Raw genomic sequence first — 6,410 nt, forward strand, 5'->3', positions numbered from 1 at the left:
GTGTGTAGGAGACCCGTCGTTGGTTGTTCCCGATACTATAACAGTTAAGATGGCCTCACCTATGAGGAGATCCCCAGCCATGCTTGATCGTCAAGTTCGCAAGTCGAGAACTAAGGAAGTAGCCTCGATGGTCTTATGGAGGAGCCGTAAAGTTGAAGAGGCTACATGGAGGCCGAAGAAGACATGAAATCCGTATATCCTCACTTGTTTGAAAAGCAAGCAGATAGACTTCAAGGTAAATACCTTTAGTATTCATGTCATGTCCCTTATGTATTCATGCCTCACGTTTCACGTTCAAGTTCATGTATTCTCTATTCATGTCTCATGTTTTAGCACTCATGTTTTCATGAAACTATGTCATGTCAGGCTTTTCCATGTTCCATGTCATGTTTCTTCACATTCATATATTCAAGTTATGTCCAGCCACATTCTTAACCATGACCCATCATTCGAGGACGAATGATCCCAAGGGGGAGATATTGTAACACCTCATGCATTCGGGCTAAGATTTGACTCATAAGACGAGGGTATAATGACCCAATTTGAGTAGTGTATAAATGGTGTTTGAAACCCAATCAAGATATGAGAAGAGTCCTTGAGCAAAGGAAAGTCGGAAGCTACCCTACGGAGCTTGTTTTCAAGTGAGTTCGCACGATGTCTCAATTAAAATGAGTGTACGGAAAAATATGTAAGGAATTTGGGAAAATTTCCTCTTGAAAGTTGTATATCTTTGAAATACCTTTCCAACGGTATATTATGGAGGTCAAACGACATCCGTACAAAAAGTTATGCCCGTTTTACTAAAAACAAGAAATCGCCGATTTACGGCGGAATCTACGGCCGTGAAAATTATACGGCTGTAGATTTAGGCCGTAAAATTGGCCCGTAAATCCCAAATCACCGTGATTGATTTACGGTGGGATATATCGTCCGTAAAACTTTTATGGGCCGTAAAATAAGGCGTAAAACGGGTCGACAAAGAATTTTAAAACTTCGTTTTAGGCTTTTTCACTTCATTCTTCACACTTCCAAGCCCTAGAACGACCTTCTATTCTCTCCCATCATCAATAACACTAAGGTAAGCCTATTCTAATCATTCTAAGTCAATTCTAATATATATATCCTTGTAATCTAAACAAGAAATCATCATTCTAACCTAGGGTTTTCAAGAAAACCCATCTCAAGGTTCAAGATTCAAGATTTTGGAAATCTTCTTCAAAGTTAAAGTCTTTGATTCAAGTTTGGAGCGTTACCAGGTATGTAGAGTTACTATCTACGTGTGCGAACATCATTGTTCTTCGCTACGCCTCATAATCCATAAATTATAATTCTCTACTAAAACTAGTGTTTCTATACCATGCTCATAATAACCCTAGGTCCATATCCATGATTATATTATGTATGAATTATTATAATTCCATCATTGAGTTCTTAATATTTCTTTATGATTATTGAGAATCCTTCCGTAATCCATGAAAACCCATATCTTGTATTCCATGGGTTCTTGCATGCATGTTTTTAAATAAAAATGCTTATTTCATGAATATCCCACATGTCTACAAGTTTTCATGCAATTGTATTATATAACTATCTTTATGCCATGACTCAAAATACATACATGCTAAATACAAGTTATTTCATGAAATCACGTTTACAAGTTATTTCATGAAACCGTGTTTACACGTTATTTCGTGAAATCATGATTACAAGACAAGTACAAGTTAATTTACGAAAATCATGGGCTTCTTAGCCAATTATATCATATTCATGTTTTTGGGAGTTGCACGAATTACTGAGAAGGCTCAGATATCCCGAAACTACGTAGCCACTGTAGGACAAGGATCGCTCCGCCCAGCTAGGACGATTCCTTAATTTTACACCGAATGGATCCATCGTGCACGTTACCACCTTATACCGCAAGGTACGTGGGTCGCATTGTCCCATGAGGTACCGCACTCACATATCCACGTGGTGATATCATGTTGTCGGTTTATAAAATACTCTTCCTACTTATCATGTTTTATATATATATATATATATATATATATATATGTACCCATGCTCATGCTGATGTTCATGTCCAGGTTTTCGGGCCACTTTTATCATATTATTCTATGTCCCATGTTATTTCTTTCAGCTTGCTTTACATACCAAGACATTCAACGTGCCGACGTCTCCTTTTATTGCTGGGCCTCCATTTCACGATGCAGAATGAATTTATAGGACGACGCTTCGCTCATTAGGATCCGTATGTACTAGCTAATTGCGAGCCCCATCTCATTCGGGGTTTAGGCATTGTCTTTCTTTATTTAGTTTTGCTTCTAAAAGTATGTTGGGGGCCTTGTCCCAGCAAGTATGTTACGTGTTTCAAACTCATGTTAGAGGTTTCATAGACAAGACAAGTGTCATGTTAGACTTCCAGAGTTAGTTAGCCGGTTTGGCTCATTTAAGATATTGCCCGCATTCATGACTTAATCAAGTACTTATGTTTAATATTATGACTTACTATGTTTTATAAAAGTTCATCATGCACTTCACGTTATATTTCCGCTCATGTATGCCTCATGATGATTCAAAGAAGCCATGTGGTTTGCTCGGTTACATGCAATGTGCGCCGAGTGCAGTGTTATGCCCAGGCCATGGTTCGGGGCATGACACGCCTACTAAGATTGAGCTGCAATATCCTTGTCTAGACACTACATTGGGCCATCTCCAACCCTTAACTCCAAATCTTTACTCCAAAATGGAGTAAACTAACTCCAATCATTACTTCATTTTTTACTTCAAAAAAGAATATTCCTTTTTATATTCTTCTCTCTCTTCCATATTATATTATTATCTTTTATTTAAATTTTATTTTTTTATTTCCATTAAACAAATGCTATTTTTTTCTTTTTTACATATTCATCCCATATTATTCATATTTCTTTCTTATATAACCATTCAAAATAAAAAAAATATACCATAAGTTTTTAAATAATATAATTTGTAAGAAAATATTATAGATTATACATATTAACGGATAATTCAAATAAAAGTGAAATCATTGAGATAAAAGATAATTCAATATATATTACATTATGGTAAAATTTAGTTTAAATACTACTTAAAATTTTAACTTCTACCTCTAGTATGTTAGAAATTCTCTATTTAGTGGACCCTCATATTTAATATAATTGTACATAGATTGCTATCAATTAAAGACGCTCATTTTTCTGATCTAATAAAGTGTTATTTTATTGGGCTATATATAAATCTTATGTTATAAGGTATGGATTTTATATGCGTAGAAACCTAATTAACTTTTCAGTTATAATTAATGGGTTCATAACTGAAGAGTTGCACCTCTTCTGAAAGGTTACATTTGGAGAGTTATATCTCTTCTAAAGAGGTTTCTCGCTATTATATATCGGTTGTGGTCCCTAAGTCTGTTATTGATTTTTTTTCCCTCTCGCCCCATTAATAAGTCATCAAAGACTTAGAAGATCATAACTTCCTTCTATCGATTATTACAACGGATTGAGGTAAGTGTCCTTACTATTCTTCTTGATTCGTATCCGTCTAACGATTTACTCGCGATTTTGTGTGGAGTGTATATAGTTTTACAACATAGTATGCTCCCATAAATGATCTATTAATGCATTACGAAGTGCAAAATGAGAATCTTTGTCTATTTTCAATTTTAGCAACATCTTATATTTTATATTTGCACCTTTCATTTTTGTGATGGTTATATATTTTTTTTATACAATTATAACTTATAATAAAATTAACTTTCAATTTTACATAAAAATAATATATGCACGAAAATTAATTTACAAAATTATATGCCAAAATTAAGATGTAAAATTAATATTATAAAGATATTACATAAACATAATTAGGTATATATAATATGATAAATTAACATGATTAAATAATAAAAATAATAATAAAATAATAGGGAATAGTGATGGAGTGAATGAATAGTGTCACTCCAAATTGGAGGCAAATTTGCAGCTGGGTTGGAGCAAAACTCCTCCATTTATTCCTCCAAAATGGAGTTTGCAGGTAAAAATGGAGGTGGGTTGGAAATGGCCTTAGTATGTTAATCATTAAAATCAATTAACACCAACAAGTGAGTGTTACAGTTGAAAACTTAATTAAGTTATTTAGGTTACACGGAATAGGTACTAGTAGAATATATTTAAATAAATTCAGAAAAAATGTTCTCAATTTCAAATTCAAACGGAAGTCGTTGGAGAAATATAGGTGTAACTATCGGAAAAGCGTCCAAAAATACCCCTAACGTATGGCAAATGTCACAAATACCCTCCATCCACCTACTGATCCAAAAATATCTCTCCATCCACCTATTTGGTCCAAGAATATCCCCAACCTATTTTTTTGGCTCAAGAATACCCCTCAAACTAACACTTTAATTTTGATGGTATTTTTTCAATTTTAAAATGCCACATGGCTTGTTTTGATTGGCCACATATAATATTTAATTTAAAAATTAAACCCATATATGAATTTATCTTGTTTTTTCATTTAGTAGCAACTGGAAAATGGTGTATCTGCCAATGTTAGGTTCTCCTGTTTGCTGTTTCTATGGTAATTTAATCCATAACTAATACTCGAAAATTTCATGGTTGGTATCATGCAAAAACATATATTGAGGAGGATATAGTTGTTATTGAGGTCTAAAATGGAGAGTGTTTTATGTTTCTCTCTGTCCATCGTTTTATCTTTTGTAAACTTGTTTTTAATGGATCACTGTCATGGAGTTGTGGCTAACAATTTGGGTTGAAATGCATTGGCAGAAGAGAAATGACTATGGTCTTGGTAGGAGAAGGAAGAATGTTTGGACAAGCATGGCCCAACGTGAAGAGGTTATAACGAGGACAATTAGATTAAATGAGTGGGGTAATTTTTATTAAATAGTATATGTGGTCAATCAAAACAAGCCACATGGCATTTTAAAATTGAAAAAATACCATCAAAATTAGGGTGTTAGTTTGAGGGGTATTCTTCAGCCAAAAAAATAGGTTGGGGGTATTTTTGGACCAAATAAGTGAATTGAGAGGTATTTTTGGACCAATAGGTGGATGGAGAGTATTTGTGAGTCATTTTCCATGCATTAGGGGTATTTTTGGACCTTTTCTAGTACAACTAGTTTCTTTAATTTAAGTATTTGAATAGGGAAAAAAGTTGGTGGGAGAATAAGAGAAGGGTTAATCCGATGAGATTAATTTTATCTGTTAGAAGTATCTCAAGACTCCAATTTTGCGGATTGTAACTTTTGTCTTTACAGGATAATCACCAAAATACTTCTGTAGATTTTTGATAACTATGAAGATACAATAAGATTTTTTTCTATCAATGTCATTAGTCTACTAGTAGATATTTAAAACTCTTTTTTTTGGCATAATTATTTGGTATTAAATTATTTTCAACACTCAACTATTCAAATTATTGTAGCATAGAGCTCGTTAAGCGAAACCATTCTTTAGGAATCCGTAATATCTAATTGAGAATGCAAAAAATTCATTTATTCCGCCACACTTCTTGATGATACATATAGAATTACTAAGAGAAAAGACATCATTTGACCCCTGAACTTGGCACGAAAACTTAGTTTAGCAATTAAACTTAAGTTGTATTTATTTACCCCCCTTAACAACTTTCAAGTTAATTAAATACCCCATAGCGGCTTTGGACCGATTGAGATCTAAATTTTGTTCACCACTCGCGCGATTGGTCCACGTCATTAAATATATTTTTAATTATTTTTATTTATTTAATTTTCTCTTTCTTCTTCATTCTTTTCCTACTTTATTATTTTATTAAAAATAGACCCCACTGCAGTCACCACGCCACCACCACTGCCGCCTCCACCACACCACCACCGCCGCCGCCACCACCACGCCAACCCCCCCCCCCCCCAACCAAACAACCAAACCCACCTTCTTCCGCCCCTCCATTATCATCAACGCTCCATCAACAACAATGGCTACCTTTCTTCTTCCATCAACAACAATGGCTACCTTTCTTCTTCCATCAACAACCATGGAACTCCAAAATTCCAAAAAAATCAACAACCATGGAAACTCCAAAACTATCAATAACATTCTTAATTACGAGAAAAAACCACATTAGTAGGTTAAAATTATAACCCCAAAGACCGCCGCCATCGAAATGTTAGAACAAACAACTGATATTCGTACCCATTTTTCTTGCCACGTACGTCACCCATTTTCCTATTGTTAACACTCGCGCAAACCCTGATATCGTACCCTTTTCATTCTTCAACACAACATATATTTTGTTTTTAAAAACCTGAATTTTTTTTTTTATTAAAAAAATATCCCCTTTCTCTCCCTAGTAAACTAAAAAGGGAACAAAGAAGAAGGTATCACCTTAGAAAG

This window comes from Lycium ferocissimum, chromosome 10, assembly GCF_029784015.1.
Source record: "Lycium ferocissimum isolate CSIRO_LF1 chromosome 10, AGI_CSIRO_Lferr_CH_V1, whole genome shotgun sequence".
NCBI classification, from domain to species: domain Eukaryota; kingdom Viridiplantae; phylum Streptophyta; class Magnoliopsida; order Solanales; family Solanaceae; genus Lycium; species Lycium ferocissimum.